We start from the raw sequence: 19,867 nt of genomic DNA, 5'->3' as shown, positions 1-19,867 counted from the left end.
GTATATGCATGTGTATGATCAAGAGATGAGCGCTATCTTTCGTGCCGTCAAGAAGTGGCATCATTACCTTTATGGTAGTCATTTTTATGTGAAAGGTGATCATTGTGTGTTGAAGTAATTCCTCTGCCAACCAAATCTATCTCTTACGCAAAGAAGAAACCTCGCAAAATTATGATTTTGAGATGAGCCATATAAAGGGCAAGGATAATGTAGTGGCTGATGCTCTATCAATTATACCTAAAGTATACAAACATTGGGTCATGGAATTTCAAAAGGAAGATCTCTTAAATAAGGGGGTGTCACAAATGGTGCTGAAATTACAACTTGGTTCTCATAAAGAGTTGCCTCGTTTTTTGGCTACATAATGGTCTCATTTTTACTACAAAGATAGAGTCTACATGGTGCCTATGTCGAAAATTACAACATGGTTCCCATAATGGTCTCATTTTTTACTACAGAGATAGAGTCTACATGTGGTACCTACATAAAAAAATGCATTCTTCATCAATGGTGGGGCAATTGGGAATATTCAAGTCCTTTGATAAGATAAGAAAGAGCTTATAGAGGAAAGGGATTGTAACGTCCCTCCCAAGCCATGTATGTATGTGTCTCTTTTAATATAGATTTCAATAAGAAAAGAGAGTGTAATTAGAAAGAGTGAGACAATAAGGCTAGAAACATTAGAAAAGTGTTAGAATAGAAATATTAGCTCCAAAAATCCTAAAAGAAATAAGAACATAAGAATAGTTCTATTAAGAGATAAGTATCCCCAAAAATAGAATTTCGATTTTAGGTGATAAGAGGTCATATTTAGAGTACTTTTACACATTTAGAGTCCATGCATACTAAAAATGTGGAAAAACAACGCGTTTCTAAAGATGGTGCGTTTGCGGCTATATACAGATGTTTTTGCCTATTCTGCCCGCGTTGGGTTGTAGAACAGATGCCTTCCCGTTCTTTTGACTGGTTACATGATCATATTCTGAGTTTTAATCGGAGAGTTATGGCCGAAACAGTTTGCTGTTTCTGTCAGGGTCTTTACATAGAGAAAACTGTGAGAAGACAGCAAGTAGCCTCAAGGTAATCCTAGAGTTTGAGATGCATATATCCCTTCATTCTTATCTAATATCTCAGAAAAGAAGCTTAGATTGCTATAGTCTTTCGGAAGAAGAGACCAAAACTCCATAGCTTTTCTTTTAGAGAAAGAATAGTCTGTCTGTGAGATCCCGGTCTCCACCGCACAACGGATTCGGGGTACTAGCAGCGGAAGTAGCACTTCATGCGCGGGTCAGGGACCCACACTCGGAGGCCTCGCCCACGGATATCCGGACAAGAGACTAATCCGTCGATTTGTCCAAAACCAAAACCGGAAAACTTCCTTTACCCGGAAAGCATGGGTGATTCCACCAGGATAACTCTTAACTCTAACGTAGTCAAGATCATTACGGATCAACTGATCTGACTGCACCTTTAACGGTACTTGGTCAATTCAAGGAAGAAACTTGCACTTGGATCATTGGGATCAACGCTTTTTTCCCCATCAAGAGAGGCACAGCCGTTGATTCCTATCCATAGAACAATTTCTATCCGGGATTTACTTCATCTATCGTAATAATAGAATTTAAATCTCGATTTACGGATCCATCAGTCCAGCCTAACCCCATCCGATCCCATGGGTTAGCCAACCACCCAACCACTGTAGTGATGGGATCCAATTTGGAATTTGGTTAGGTTTTGTCCCGGGTACCAAGGAAAAGAGTTCCAAGACCCCCTAGCCGGAAGTTCATGCAAACATAAAACTAGTCACACCACTTACACACCCAATATGAAATTGCCTTTTTCTTAGTATCAACTAACTTTAAAACAATCCTTTAATGAAACCATAGTACCACTGATCACAATCTTCCAATTTATCCGATTGATTCATAATTTCCCATCATTCCTTCATCAGAGTATCTATGGCATCATTGGCAACTAGAACGCTCACCACCTGTCCACACAGATGGCTGTTTCCATAGTTCCTAGCCCATAATACTCGGCAATATAATCACTTATCAAGATGGACTCTCGTTGAAGATCAGCAAGATCAACCAACAGATCCATATAAAAGAGCCATGGACTCATCCGTTGAGGACCAGCAAGGTCAGTCAACCAGATCCATGCCCGGTTTCACAAAACAACTCTTACTCCTTGTTCCAATATCTTCCTCGATGCACGCGTGGGTATCCTAGGCGACCCAGAGCCCGAGCACCGTATGGTCAGCACCCTCTAGGATCCTTCGCAGGTGACCTAGCGCTTCACTCATAGGCCGCTTCCTTGGTCCCTCATCCACCGTACCGGAAGCTCACCATTTTAATCGAACCGAGGCTGGTCAAGACCTCGGTCGACCTTGCTACGCGAGACGTCCTCCATTGACTCTCCGTCAGCAGTTGCAACCTTAACAGTTAGGTCTTCATGACCTTAATCCACAAGATGGTCAAAATGCTTCCCCAGCATTCTTGACATAAAACAGTCATTTACAAACAGTCACAAAATACAGTTTCTAAATCAAACTCTTGTCTTTCCACATTATCCCTCCTTAGTCCACCTTACTTATTCCACATTCCATTCAATGTGTACTCATTCTCATCCATTTCCTCATATCGACGACACATTAATTCACATTCACATTCATACATCCACATTTACATGGATACATCCATTTTCACATCCTCATTTATACATCCACATCCCATATCCACATTCATACATACACATCCATATCCACATCCATACATCCACATTCACATTCACATCCACATTCACATCCACATCCACATTCACATCCTCATTTATACATCGACATCCACATCCATATTCACATCCATACATCCACATCTACATGCATACCTCCATTTTCACATCCTCATTTATACATCCACATCCCTTATCTACATTCATACATACACATCCATATCCACATCCATACATCCACACTCATATTCACATCCATATATCCACATCTACATGCATACATCCATTATCACGTCCTCATTCATACATCCACATCCACATACATACATACATCCACATCCACATACATACATACATCCACATCCACATCCCCATTCACATCTATACATCCACATCTACATCCACATACATACATACATCTACATCCACATTCCCATTCACATCTATACATCCACATCTACATCCACATCCACATTCCCATTCACATCTATACATTCACATCTACATCCACATACATACATACATCCACATCCACATTCCCATTCACATCTATACATCCACATCTACATCCACATTCACATCTATGCATATACATCTTCATGCATACATCCATTTTCACATTCATACATCCACTTTCACATTCATACATCCATACTCCCATCTCCACATCCACACATCCACATACATACATCCATTTCCACATTCCCATTCATGTAACCCCATATGTCTTCACATCTAATCTTTTACATCACATCCATTCTCGCCCTATCACAACCCATATACATCCTATTCTATCACATACACTTCTTACCTCATCCCATACACATCTTATCACATCTTGATTCATCTTATCACCTCTTATACACCTCTTATCACATCCTATCACATCTCATATCTTATTTATAGAATACAAGAGAATTCTTATATTTGATATAAGATTTCTTTACACATTTACTTATGCATTAATTCCATTTAAGGAGATTAATACTTCCGAAGAAAAATCAATCTTTTATGCATCTTCCTATGCATAAATTCAATTTAGATGAGAATGACACTTTTGAATTAAAAATCAATTTTTTTTTATGCATCTTCTTATGCATAAAGTCAATTTGGTAGGAATTACACTTTTAGAATAAAAGAATTTCTCTTATGCATCTAAGTTATGCATAAAGTCCATTTATGATGAAAATCACACTTTTAGTATAAAAAGAATATCTTTTATGCATACCTCCATGCATGAAATCTAATTATGATAAAAGTAACACTTTTGATATAAAAATTTTCCTTTATGCATACTTCTATGCATGAAAATTAAAAATGATAAAAGTAACACTTTTGATATAAAATTTTTTCTTTTATGCATACTTCTATGCATGAAAATTAAAAATGATAAAAGTAACACTTTTGATATAAAAATTTTTCTTTTATGCATACTTCTATGCATGATAAAAATGGTAAAAATAACACTTTTGATATAAAAACTTATCCTTTATGCATGATATTAAATTTTAATTTCTCCATGATTATAATGAAATTCTTTCAATTAATCTAGGATGATAATTCCTAGAATATGGTAGGAAGTCCTCTTTTTATACTTTGAATGAAATTATTTTATGCATAATTTTTATAAAAATTTTGCCATAGCTCCGCTGCTATGACTGATAAATCTCAATTTTTCTAAGGGATAAAGCTTATCATTAAGGAAATAATTAAAATAATCTCTAATTGGATCCTTAATCCATAATGGATTGAATCATCAATATACATAAACTAAAAGCATAGAAAAAAGCCATTAATTTGGCCTCAAGCATAGCTTAATCTTGGGTTAAGGAAAAGCTTTATGAAAAGCTTGATTTGGATTGAGAATGGGTCATGAGTATGACCATTTCTTGAGTGAGAGAGAGAATTTACATAAAAATCATTAGAATTTAAACATAAATGAAAATTAACCTCAATAGCATTTATTAAATTATGTAACTCTTCACTACTATTCACCAATAAACTTCAATAGCATTTAAAAACAACATACCAATTAAGCTTCTCAAGCTTGAGAGGGGTTGAGAAGAGAGAAACATTAAGAATTTATAGAAAGATCAATATTCACTAATTACCTTACAACTTGCTTGATTCTTTGTTCACGGTAGAGGCCCCCAACCAATCAATTGGTTAAGTATGTTGATGGAGCCACTAATGGGGATTGAAGAAAGAGGGAAACTCCAAAAACTAGTGAATTATTAAATGAATTCACAGTTCTTGGCTTAGGTGGAGTAGAGTAACGATGTATAAACACTATCTATTTTTCAACAAGGGGGAGGCTTCTATTTATAGGAAAAATTGAGCTCCTAACCAAACAAACTGATTCTAGAATTTTCTAAATCAGTTTGGTCAATATTTGACCATTTTTAGGTCAGTTAAGCTAACTTTTTGAAACTAGACTTGAATGAGGAGAGAGGAGAGATGAAATATCTCAATTTTTATGAGTTTAAAACTCATTCAAGCATGTGAAATATGCACCTCCTTTAAAGAACTCCCCTTCCTTACATATGTGTCATAATGGAATCATTTTAATATTGCTCATAGTTTTTTTACTAATAAACCTTGTACATTTTCAACTCTTCATCTTATGTGAAATATGCACCTCCTTTAAAGAATTCCCCTTCCTTACATATGTGTCATAATGGCATCATTTTAATATTGCTCATAGTTTTTTACTAATAAACCTTGTACATTTTCAACTCTTCACCTTATGTGAGCATTTACTCATTTTTGGGTATCTTCTTTTTACAAATTTGGATTTATCTCTTCCCTACACATGGATTGATGCTATTGGCCCATAGGAACCTTAATTGGACCATAGTCTAAAGATTTCTGAAAATCTAGACCCTTAGACTAAGGTTCTTTATACCTATTTCCAATTAATTCCAATTGCACATTGGAAAATTCTTTTTGAATTTCTGTTTCAGGGAAACTCATCTGAATTATAAGAGATATTTTTCTATCCAAAAATATTCAAAATCTGAATATTCTCTCTCTAGAATATTTTCTCTCTCTAGGCTAAAATAGTTAGAAACAAGGTCTTTATATTTCTGAAGAGGGATTGATTACGGGGGAAGATACTAGACATCAAAAAGGGGTTGGGAGAGGAATCTTACATTCTACCCCACTTAAAAAACGCGAGATGCCCTCATCTCGCAAACTAGGGTTAATTTCGCAAGATTCACGAATATGAGACTTAGAGAAAAATTTTAATCAAGATTAACCACCAAGATAAGTCTTAAAGAGAGCAAGATTCAAAATACGAATAAGATTTAAACTTTATTCATTCTCGGAACTTATACAGTAAAGATAGAGGAACTCTTTACACTTCCATAAGCCCGTCCATCATATGGTCACAAAAGCAGTCCTCACAAGCTGCAGAAGTATAAGGTAACTCATCTATGGGAATGATTCTGTGGGTTATTGCTGCGCCTATCTCAGTGGTATGAGGTGTTCTAACAAAAGGACCTCTGAGAGGCAAGCCAAAAACGGGGTAAAGGCATATCTTCTCATGAGGAAGAAAACACGCCAGTAAGAAGACCCGCTCAGAAAACCCAAGATGTCTTGATCTCATGACGCAGTAGTATCGAGGACCCAAACCCAAGGCTTCGATAACCATGGCCAAGCGGACATTGTTACGAAAGTGCTGCTGACCCCAGGGTGTTACCCTAGTTATGTCTTGATAGGTCCGCCATTTTGTCTGCGCTACAGAAGTTCCCAAGTGAGGGAAAAGTGAGCGCTCATACTGCTCTATAAAATCTTTCTTCACAGACTCCCTTGCGTCTTGAAGGTGAAAAATCATCATGGATAAAACTAATTCTTGTTGCCAAGCCATGAAGGAGATTAAGAAAGAAAGGAGATCGATGGAAGTAAGATTACTGTGAACGACAAGTAAAAGTTACGACTTATATAAAGGAAGGAGCTAGCGTAACTTAGAAGCCAACGGTAACTTGCCACTGAAGTTTTACCGTCTTTCCATGATTTGGGTTTGGCACATTTTTCTATAGAAGGCATTCAAACTTTGAGATGAGGAGATAAAAGAAGCTCGTAAGCTAAATCACCTACTTTCTTTGGTCCACAATATCTGGGAGATAACTTCTTCCCAAGAGATAAAGAACTTCTTTTGGGCCGTACTCGAATGAAGACCAAAACCTTGATATCCAAAACATCGATTCTCCTTCTGAACTCATTGTTCTGAATCTTAAAACAGGTGGGACTCTTGAGAAGTATTCAGGAAAAAGGTTCTTCCTTTTTTAAACAAAATCTTTCTTTTATTTTAGAGAGAGAATAATTATAAGATCAGAAAGGGAGATTCTTACTCCTGTATACCTCTAAGGCTGGGGGAGAATCTTACATTCTACCCCACTTGAAAAGTGCGAGATGTCCTCATCTCGCAAGGTAGAGGACAACTCTTTTTCTTAAGATCCAATTTATTCTGGGGTTCCTTATATTCTGGTCAACCCAACAGAATACGGGGATAATTATCCCTTATATAGAACTCATCATTAAATAACAATTCATTCAGATCATATCATTCATATCTTTAACACGATAATGGTCCATTAGTCTGAAAATTTTCCTTCTGAACATTCCTCCACAGGAATTTTAGTTAAGCAAGTTCTCAATTTGTCATCCCTTAACTTAATCTACCGTCTCAAGTGTTAACAGTAGCAATCTGACAGCACAATCCACTAATCTCATAGTGATTTGCTGAAATCATTATCATCATTCCAGTTATGAATATCATCACTGGGACTCGTCCCATTCATCCTCATTGTGGTTTCGCTCAGCTTATTACATTTCAACTAAATTTCGAAAATCGTCATTTTTCAATCAGAATCCAATTCAATTCATCAATTCTCAAACAGAATTAAAAATCATATCAACCACATTCGAAATCATCATCTGGATAGCATTAACGCTTATAATTTCAAGTCTTAGATTTACTCGTATATACTATCGGTAAAGAGCTGCAGTTATACCCTCGGTATATACGGATAGTCATGATACTCGAAACTATAAGGTAAATACCATCATGTCTAGGTCTCAAGCAAGTCAGGGTTCCATATAATTGCGGTACTTCCAATTGAAGACCCAATTACTAATTTACGAATTTCAATTTGAATTAACAATTTGTATGAATTATATCAAACAATTACAACCTTTTTGTGCGTCTTGATAAATTTCTGACCTATTTGTCTTCTCAGTTGATCTTTATTAACCAAATGCTCTGATACCAACTGTGAGATCCCGGTCTCCACCGTGCAACGGATTCGGGGTACTAGCAGCGGAAGTAGCACTTCATGCGCGGGTCAGGGACCCACACTCGGAGGCCTCACCCACGGATATCCGGACAAGAGACTAATCCGTCGGTTTGTCCAAAACCGAAATCGGAAAACTTCCTTTACCCGGAAAGCATGGGTGATTTCACCAGGATAACTCTTAACTCTAACGTAGTCAAGATCATTACGGATCAACTGATCTGACTGCACCTTTAACGGTACTTGGTCAATTCAAGGAAGAAACTTGCACTTGGATCATTGGGATCAACGCTTTTTTCCCCATCAAGAGAGGCACAGCCGTTGATTCCTATCCATAGAACAATTTCTATCCGGGATTTACTTCATCTATCGTAATAATAGAATTTAAATCTCGATTTACGGATCCATCAGTCCAGCCTAACCCCATCCGATCGCATGGGTTAGCCAACCGCCCAACCACTGTAGTGATCGGATCCAATTTGGAATTTGGTTAGGTTTTGTCCCGGGTACCAAGGAAAAGAGTTCCAAGACCCCCTAGCCGGAAGTTCATGCAAACATAAAACTAGCCACACCACTTACACACCCAATATGAAATTGCCTTTTTCTTAGCATCAACTAACTTTAAAACAATCCTTTAATGAAACCATAGTACCACTGATCACAATCTTCCAATTTATCCGGTTGATTCATAATTTCCCATCATTCCTTCATCAGAGTATCTATGGCATCATTGGCAACTAGAACGCTCACCACCTGTCCACACAGATGGCTGTTTCCATAGTTCCTAGCCCATAATACTCGGCAATATAATCACTTATCAAGATGGACTCTCGTTGAAGATCAGCAAGATCAACCAACAGATCCATATAAAAGAGCCATGGACTCATCCGTTGAGGACCAGCAAGGTCAGTCAACCAGATCCATGCCCGGTTTCACAAAACAACTCTTACTCCTTGTTCCAATATCTTCCTCGACGCACGCGTGGGTATCCTAGGCAACCCAGAGCCCGAGCACCGTATGGTCAGCACCCTCTAGGATCCTTCGCAGGTGACCTAGCGCTTCACTCATAGGCCGCTTCCTTGGTCCCTCATCCACCGTACCGGAAGCTCACCATTTTAATCGAACCGAGGCTGGTCAAGACCTCGGTCGACCTTGCTACGCGAGACGTCCTCCATTGACTCTCCGTCAGCAGTTGCAACCTTAACAGTTAGGTCTTCATGACCTTAATCCACAAGATGGTCAAAATGCTTCCCCAGCATTCTTGACATAAAACAGTCATTTACAAACAGTCACAAAATACAGTTTCTAAATCAAACTCTTGTCTTTCCACATTATCCCTCCTTAGTCCACCTTACTTATTCCACATTCCATTCAATGTGTACTCATTCTCATCCATTTCCTCATAACGACGACACATTAATTCACATTCACATTCATACATCCACATTTACATGGATACATCCATTTTCACATCCTCATTTATACATCCACATCCCATATCCACATTCATACATACACATCCATATCCACATCCATACATCCACATTCACATCCACATTCACATTCACATCCACATTCACATCCACATCCACATTCACATCCTCATTTATACATCCACATCCACATCCATATTCACATCCATACATCCACATCTACATGCATACCTCCATTTTCACATCCTCATTTATACATCCACATCCCTTATCTACATTCATACATACACATCCATATCCACATCCATACATCCACACTCATATTCACATCCATATATCCACATCTACATGCATACATCCATTATCACGTCCTCATTCATACATCCACATCCACATACATACATACATCCACATCCACATACATACATACATCCACATCCACATCTCCATTCACATCTATACATCCACATCTACATCCACATACATACATACATCCACATCCACATTCCCATTCACATCTATACATCCACATCTACATCCACATTCATATACATCCACATCCACATTCCCATTCACATCTATACATTCACATCTACATCCACATACATACATACATCCACATCCACATACCCATTCACATCTATACATCCACATCTACATCCACATTCACATCTATGCATATACATCTTCATGCATACATCCATTTTCACATTCATACATCCACTTTCACATTCATACATCCATACTCCCATCTCCACATCCACACATCCACATACATACATCCATTTCCACATTCCCATTCATGTAACCCCATATGTCTTCACATCTAATCTTTTACATCACATCCATTCTCGCCCTATCACAACCCATATACATCCTATTCTATCACATACACTTCTTACCTCATCCCATACACATCTTATCACATCTTGATTCATCTTATCACCTCTTATCACCTCTTATACACCTCTTATCACATCCTATCACATCTCATATCTTATTTATAGAATACAAGAGAATTCTTATATTTGATATAAGATTTCTTTACACATTTACTTATGCATTAATTCCATTTAAGGAGATTAATACTTTCAAAGAAAAATCAATCTTTTATGCATCTTCCTATGCATAAATTCAATTTAGATGAGAATGACACTTTTGAATTAAAAATCAATTTTTTTTTATGCATCTTCTTATGCATAAAGTCAATTTGGTAGGAATTACACTTTTAGAATAAAAGAATTTCTCTTATGCATCTAAGTTATGCATAAAATCCATTTATGATGAAAATCACACTTTTAGTATAAAAAGAATATCTTTTATGCATACCTCCATGCATGAAATCTAATTATGATAAAAGTAACACTTTTGATATAAAAATTTTCCTTTATGCATACTTCTATGCATGAAAATTAAAAATGATAAAAGTAACACTTTTGATATAAAAATTTTTCTTTTATGCATACTTCTATGCATGAAAATTAAAAATGATAAAAGTAACACTTTTGATATAAAAATTTTTCTTTTATGCATACTTCTATGCATGATAAAAATGGTAAAAATAACACTTTTGATATAAAAACTTATCCTTTATGCATGATATTAAATTTTAATTTCTCCATGATTATAATGAAATTCTTTCAATTAATCTAGGATGATAATTCCTAGAATATGGTAGGAAGTCCTCTTTTTATACTTTGAATGAAATTATTTTATGCATAATTTTTATAAAAATTTTGCCATAGCTCCGCTGCTATGACTGATAAATCTCAATTTTTCTAAGGGATAAAGCTTATCATTAAGGAAATAATTAAAATAATCTCTAATTGGATCCTTAATCCATAATGGATTGAATCATCAATATACATAAACTAAAAGCATAGAAAAAAGCCATTAATTTGGCCTCAAGCATAGCTTAATCTTGGGTTAAGGAAAAGCTTTATGAAAAGCTTGATTTGGATTGAGAATGGGTCATGAGTATGACCATTTCTTGAGTGAGAGAGAGAATTTACATAAAAATCATTAGAATTTAAACATAAATGAAAATTAACCTCAATAGCATTTATTAAATTATGTAACTCTTCACTACTATTCACCAATAAACTTCAATAGCATTTAAAAACAACATACCAATTAAGCTTCTCAAGCTTGAGAGGGGTTGAGAAGAGAGAAACATTAAGAATTTATAGAAAGATCAATATTCACTAATTACCTTACAACTTGCTTGATTCTTTGTTCACGGTAGAGGCCCCCAACCAATCAATTGGTTAAGTATGTTGATGGAGCCACTAATGGGGATTGAAGAAAGAGGGAAACTCCAAAAACTAGTGAATTATTAAATGAATTCACAGTTCTTGGCTTAGGTGGAGTAGAGTAACGATGTATAAACACTATCTATTTTTCAACAAGGGGGAGGCTTCTATTTATAGGAAAAATTGAGCTCCTAACCAAACAAACTGATTCTAGAATTTTCTAAATCAGTTTGGTCAATATTTGACCATTTTTAGGTCAGTTAAGCTAACTTTTTGGAACTAGACTTGAATGAGGAGAGACGAGAGATGAAATATCTCAATTTTTATGAGTTTAAAACTCATTCAAGCATGTGAAATATGCACCTCCTTTAAAGAACTCCCCTTCCTTACATATGTGTCATAATGGAATCATTTTAATATTGCTCATAGTTTTTTTACTAATAAACCTTGTACATTTTCAACTCTTCATCTTATGTGAAATATGCACCTCCTTTAAAGAATTCCCCTTCCTTACATATGTGTCATAATGGCATCATTTTAATATTGCTCATAGTTTTTTACTAATAAACCTTGTACATTTTCAACTCTTCACCTTATGTGAGCATTTACTCATTTTTGGGTATCTTCTTTTTACAAATTTGGATTTATCTCTTCCCTACACATGGATTGATGCTATTGGCCCATAGGAACCTTAATTGGACCATAGTCTAAAGATTTCTGAAAATCTAGACCCTTAGACTAAGGTTCTTTATACCTATTTCCAGTTAATTCCAATTGCACATTGGAAAATTCTTTTTGAATTTCTGTTTCAGGGAAACTCATCTGAATTATAAGAGATATTTTTCTATCCAAAAATATTCAAAATCTGAATATTCTCTCTCTAGAATATTTTCTCTCTCTAGGCTAAAATAGTTAGAAACAAGGTCTTTATATTTCTGAAGAGGGATTGATTACGGGGGAAGATACTAGACATCAAAAAGGGGTTGGGAGAGGAATCTTACACTGTCGTAGCCCTGTGTAGGAGAAGGCTATTTTGCCATAGATCTTAGAAAGAGAGAAGAATCACAGTATGAGTAAGAGGAGATAAAGCTTGGAGATTATTGGATGATTTCAATCAAAGGACAAGGTATTAGAAGACTCTATTCTCATATGTCAAGTTCTAAAGCTCTTGTTGAAGACAAGCCAGGACAACGAGATAAACGACAAATTTCTATAAGGTATATACATATTTTGTTTTTTATTTACATATCATTCTTAGGGGTTGAGGTATGGCCCCGGCTTCTCTATTGATTGTTACAGTGATCTATTTGATTGATTTACCATTTAAAGTTTGTATTCTTTTAAGCAATAGCATATGCCTTAATAAAGAATGTCTCACAATCTCAAGTTGAAATGCTAAAATCTTTGTGAAAAAGATTGTTTTCTCAAAGAAGGTGACATGGATCCTAGTCATATGGTTTAGTGAGTAAATGGATTGTTATATCTTGGTTAAATTAAGATACAGGTATAACTTCTCCCTGCCTTGACGCTGCCCCGTTCTTGTGCTTGTATAGCCGGACGGCGGAGACGTTAGTAAGGCCCGGAGTTGGCCCATGGTATCCCTCATACCATTGGGAGAATGAGGTTCGCCGATTGAGGCGAGTGATTGTGATGCTGCCTAGTTTTGAGGGCCCAGGCTAGTGCGGTGAATTAGCCCACCCTAGTGCGCAGACATCCCTCTGAGGGGCGGGAGGATCGAGCGATGGAGCCTGAGAGGGCGACAGGCCGGCTTGAGTCCTCGCCAGCGGCCGACGATGAGGTGTATGGTCCCGTAGGGTTTTGCCCAGCATGTGGAGGCTGGAAGGCCGAATTCTAGATCATTGGCGGTATAAAGGAAAAGAATAAGAGAGCCAGTTTGGCTTGTATGAAATTGATTCATGTTTAAACTTTGTTTTTATAAATCTTATCTTTGGCATTATTGTATTGTGGAAAAAGGCAAAGGCTGTTTTAATAAACCTTGTGAAAGGGCCTTAATTAAGGAACATATTTGTTTATGTCAAACAGTGTGGTAGGATTAATTAGAAAACAAATTGACGCGTGAGTAGGGTGGAAAGTGGGAGGATGGAATGCCCTGACGGCACCATCCTACGGACGGGTGGACCCGATTAGTCGGGTAGCTTTCCAACATATTAAGTGAAAGCCCTACGTTAGATAAATAGGTTCTCGAGCAATTCTATTCTAGAAGACTAGGCCAACGGCTGTGCCTTGCATGGATGAGGAAAAAAGCGTTGCCTCTAGAAATCAAGTCTTGTAGTTGCCCAATTTATGTGATCAATTACCCTATGGGTGATTTGATTTTAGAAGACCACGCTCCCCCTGCGGGATAGAACTAAATCTTACCTATGAATTGTATCCTTGAATCTCTGTATGGTCAAGGTGTCGATGAGTAGCCTAAATTTTCTCTAAGATAAGACTTAGCGGACTATCTTAAGTGTTTCCCCTATTTGTGGAAGGGGGGAACCTTACAAGTGGTATCAGAGCCGATCTTAGTTCCTAGGATTCGTTTTTCAAAGGTTAACTATCAAGGGATTAAAACAAGTGATTGTTGATCATATGAGGACGAATCAATCATCTCTACTGGCCATAGAAGTGATTTGAATATCCTCACATGTTGAGACAATCATCTTATGAAATTGTTCTTGTATCTTGGGGGTGCACACGCAAGATATTTGTACAATAAATTTGAGAAATAAGATTGGGGAGAAAACCTTTTGTGAGGAAAACATAGGGTGATCAAATTTAGAAACTAGTGAGAGACTGAATGAATAGAAGGATAGACGGAAACTTTGTTTAGAGAAATTTTCAGGATATCTCATTAATTTGTGTATTATAAATTATTAAGATTGTAACTCCATTAAGATTTGAATAGTTGACGTATGAATGCCATCCATTCGATACTGTACACTAGGACGATCATCCAAGATCTTTAATCCATCTCAGACAAACATGGGTCTTGGATGTGTAATTCCCAGAGGAACGTCAAGCCCACCCCTGGCTACAAGGAATCATGAGCTAGAGTAAAAAGTAGATCAAGAAATAGAGATAGCAGGGTTAAAGATAACCGAATTCAACAAGTATTTCTATGAGTAAATAGAAGAGGATTGGTGCAAGATTCATGTGAAGTAATGTGCATGATGAATAGAGATATTCTACAAGACGATACTAAAGATTATGAAATTGCTATCATAGGTTAGATTGCGTAAAGGATTGATTCCCTTATGTTTCTCCATGATAATTTATTAAGTACCATACTACATGGGGGTATAGAATAAGGAATTCGAAGGTTCATATTATATGAGAGGTATATGGATACATGAAATTAGGATAATAAGGCCAATTAACTTTAGAATAATAAAGACCTTTTGGAGGCACAATAAAACGAGCCAAGCACATGAAATAAAAGACTCTTTAAAAACAATGTCTAGATAAAAGATGATTTTTACCTAGTGTGGGGACACCACTTTGAAAGAGACAAGAGGATTTACTTAGATACTACCCCAGCTCGCGAGATGAGGACATCTCGAATCTTTTAAGTGGGGGAGATTGTAACGTCCCTCCCAAGCCATGTATGTATGTGTCTCTTTTAATATAGATTTCAATAAGAAAAGAGAGTGTAATTAGAAAGAGTGAGACAATAAGGCTAGAAACATTAGAAAAGTGTTAGAATAGAAATATTAGCTCCAAAAATCCTAAAAGAAATAAGAACATAAGAATAGTTCTATTAAGAGATAAGTATCCCCAAAAATAGAATTTCGATTTTAGGTGATAAGAGGTCATATTTAGAGTACTTTTACACATTTAGAGTCCATGCATACTGAAAATGTGGAAAAACAATGCGTTTCTAAAGATGGTGCGTTTACGGCTATATACAGACGTTTTTGCCTATTCTGCCCACGTTAGGTTGTAGACCAGATGCCTTCCCGTTCTTTTGACTGGTTACATGACCATATTCTGAGTTTTTATCGGAGAGTTATGGCCGAAACAGTTTGCTGTTTCTGTCAGGGTCTTTACATAGAGAAAACTATGAGAAGACAGCAAGTAGCCTCAAGGTAATCCTAGAGTTTGAGATGCATATATCCCTTCATTCTTATCTAATATCTCAGAAAAGAAGCTTAGATTGCTATAGTCTTTCGGAGGAAGAGACCAAAACTCCATAGCTTTTCTTTTAGAGAAAGAATAGTCTGTCGTAGCCCTGTGTAGGAGAAGGCTATTTTGCCATAGATCTTAGAAAGAGAGAAGAATCACAGTATGAGTAAGAGGAGATAAAGCTTGGAGATTATTGGATGATTTCAATCAAAGGACAAGGTATTAGAAGACTCTATTCTCATATGTCAAGTTCTAAAGCTCTTGTTGAAGACAAGCCAGGACAACGAGATAAACGACAAATTTCTATAAGGTATATACATATTTTGTTTTTTATTTACATATCATTCTTAGGGGTTGAGGTATGGCCCCGGCTTCTCTATTGATTGTTACAATGATCTATTTGATTGATTTACCATTTAAAGTTTGTATTCTTTTAAGCAATAGCACATGCCTTAATAAAGAATGTCTCACAATCTCAAGTTGAAATGCTAAAATCTTTGTGAAAAAGATTGTTTTCTTAAAGAAGGTGACATGGATCCTAGTCATATGGTTTAGTGAGTAAATGGATTGTTATATCTTGGTTAAATTAAGATACAGGTATAACTTCTCCCTGCCTTGACGCTGCCCCGTTCTTGTGCTTGTATAGCCGGACGGCGGAGACGTTAGTAAGGCCCGGAGTTGGCCCATGGTATCCCTCATACCATTGGGAGAATGAGGTTTGCCGATTGAGGCGAGTGATTGTGATGCTGCCTAGTTCTGAGGGCCCAGGCTAGTGCGGTGAATTAGCCCACCCTAGTGCGCAGACATCCCTCTGAGGGGCGAGAGGATCGAGCGATGGAGCCTGAGAGGGCGACAGGCCAGCTTGAGTCCTCGCCAGAGGCCGACGATGAGGTGTATGGTCCCGTAGGGTTTTGCCCAGCATGTGGAGGCTGGAAGGCCGAATTCTAGATCATCGGCGGTATAAAGGAAAAGAATAAGAGAGCCAGTTTGGCTTGTATGAAATTGATTCATGTTTAAACTTTGTTTTTATAAATCTTATCTTTGGCATTATTGTATTGTGGAAAAAGGCAAAGGCTGTTTTAATAAACCTTGTGAAAGGGCCTTAATTAAGGAACATATTTGTTTATGTCAAACAGTGTGGTAGGATTAATTAGAAAACAAATTGACGCGTGAGTAGGGTGGAAAGTGGGAGGATGGAATGCCCTGACGGCACCATCCTACGGACGGGTGGACCCGATTAGTCGGGTAGCTTTCCAACATATTAAGTGAAAGCCCTACGTTACATAAATAGGTTCTCGAGCAATTCTATTCTAGAAGACTAGGCCAACGGCTGTGCCTTGCATGGATGAGGAAAAAAGCGTTGCCTCTAGAAATCAAGTCTTGTAGTTACCCAATTTATGTGATCAATTACCCTATGGGTGATTTGATTTTAGAAGACCACGCTCCCCCTGCGGGATAGAACTAAGTCTTACCTATGAATTGTATCCTTGAATCTCTGTATGGTCAAGGTGTCGATGAGTAGCCTAAATTTTCTCTAAGATAAGACTTAGTGGACTATCTTAAGTATTTCCCCTATTTGTGGAAGGGGGGAACCTTACAGGGATGAGGAAGGACTTACATGCTCTTGCCACACAAGATGTATGCCTTTTCCGTCTCCTAAGCAAAGAAGGTGGTTGGCAACCTTGCAAAATTATGATTTTGAGCTCGCATGTATAATCAACAACAGGATAATGTGGCGGCCCGCCGGCTGAGATTATGATATGGTTCTCATAAAGAGTTGCCTTCTTTCTAGCTATGAAATGGTCTCATTCTTACTACAAAGATAGAGTCTACATGGTGCCCACATCAAAAGTTACAAGCAAAGGCCGATCGGACAAATACATTCTTCACCAATGGTGTGGGGTAGTCAGGAATATTCAAGACCGTTGCCTTCACCAACGGTGTGGCAATCAAGAGTATTCAGGACCGTTGATAGGATAAGAAAAGGGCTTCTATTAGAAAGGGATGTGGAAGGACTTCCATGCTTTTCTCACATAAGATATATGCCTTCTCAACTTAATAAGAACCCAATACATATAAGTCCAATGGGCTACTTCAACTTCCCTACTCTCGAAGGGAAGTGGATTCGTATTTCTATGGATTTCACTATGGGTCTTCCACATACAAAGAAACATTGGGATAGGTCATGTGTGTCTCTGAATAGGTTGACAAGGGTGGAACATTTCATCTCTAGAAAGTTCGAGTATATGACATCTATGGCTGCAAGGCAGTGGGATTTTAAGAAGATGAAAAAAGGAAAGACTTGGTAATCAAAGAATATGGTTCCACCATCAAATTGTTGTACAAATGATTACATGACATTGTCCTTTTTCCTTGGAAGAAAGGGTATTTGTAAGTTGAAGTCTTACTTACGGTGTCATGGTAGACTTTCCATGTTTGGGTGGACTACTAGTACTCTCTATGATAAGTATACTCCATGTATAATGAGTGCATTTTCTTGATCTCTCACTAGATCCCTTTCTTGCATTGCTGGTATCAGAGCTCTACTTAAAGCCATTGATCCCTTTCTTACATTGCAATGTATTAGAGCTTTATGGTAGTCATTTTATGTCAGAAGTGATCCATGTGCATTGAAGTAATTCCTCTCCGAACCGAGTCTATCTCCTAAGCAAAGAAGGTGGGTGAGGCAGCCTTGCAAAATTACGATTTTGAGATTGCCTATATAAAGAGCAAGAATAATGTGGTGGGGCTGATGCTTAAATGTTCACTATCGACTATTTCCAAAGTACACAAAGATTGAGTTCTAGAAATTCAAGAGGAATATCCGTTAAATAAGGAGGTGCCACGAATGGTGCAGGAATTACAACACGGTTCTTAGAAAAGAGTTGCCTCACTTCTGGCTACAAAGATCTATAGAGTCTACATGGTGCCTATAGGCATCATCAAAAATTACAAGCAAAGGCTGATCTGAGAAATGCATTCTTCAGCACAACGATGGGGCAGTTGGGAATTTCAACACCTTTGATAAGATAAGAGCTTCTAATTGAGAGGAACGTGAGGAACTTACATGCTTCTGTCCCACAAGATGTATGTATGCAGTGGATTCGTATTTCTATGGATTTCACTATATGGGTCTTCCAGACACACAAAGAAAGGTTGCGATAGCTTACATGTTGTGGTGGATAGGTTGACAAGGGTGGCACATTTCATCTCTACAAAGGTCAAGGATATGACATCTATCGTTTTTGCGAGGCAATTTCGGGATCCTACCTTGAAGTTACATGGTGTACCACAACATATTGTAAGTGATCAAGAATGCCAAATGCATGATGAGTTCATTTTGCAAACAATTTGTTTGAGATCATGCAAACCAAGTTGACGCCAAGCATCTCTACCATCCTGAGATCAAAGGTCAAATAGAGGGCATGAATAAGTGCGTGGAAACTTAGTTTGAGATAGCATTTCCGTGATGCTCAAAATGTGTGGGATGAACGCTCAGCTTTACTCAAGTTTTCCTACTATTAATAGTACTGCTCATCATCATGAGAGTATTAGCACGCCACCTTTCTGAGGCATCGTGTATGGTTAGAAAGTGAATGGTGCGCACCTATGATAGTTGTCAATTAAGAAAAAGTGAATCCAAATGAGAAAGAGGAAGTGAGGTAGTGCATGCTCTTCTCCAACAATGCAAGGCAAACATGAAAGCGAGCTCAAGTGAGAATCAAGAATTATGTCGAAGCCCATAGGACTCCACCTCTGGAGCTTCAAGAAGGAGATTAAATGTTTTTTAGGAGCTACAAATACTCGAGGGAACCGAAGAAAATGGGCTGTGTATTTGTTTTATAGCCTAGCAGAGAGGATGGTATGATATGGTTGAGAACAAGAAACAAATGCATGAGGGCATGGCTGAACTATTGGATGAGTTTCATGATATGTTTTAAATTCCAAAGAATCTACCAACAAAAAGAGATGTATATGCATGTGTCTGATCAAGAGATGAGCGCTATCTTTTGTGCCGTCAAGAAGT

This window comes from Cibotium barometz, chromosome 44 (assembly GCF_041138505.1).
Source record: "Cibotium barometz isolate CiBa-2024 chromosome 44, ASM4113850v1, whole genome shotgun sequence".
Lineage (NCBI taxonomy): Eukaryota > Viridiplantae > Streptophyta > Polypodiopsida > Cyatheales > Cibotiaceae > Cibotium > Cibotium barometz.
This window is presented reverse-complemented; position numbering follows the sequence as displayed.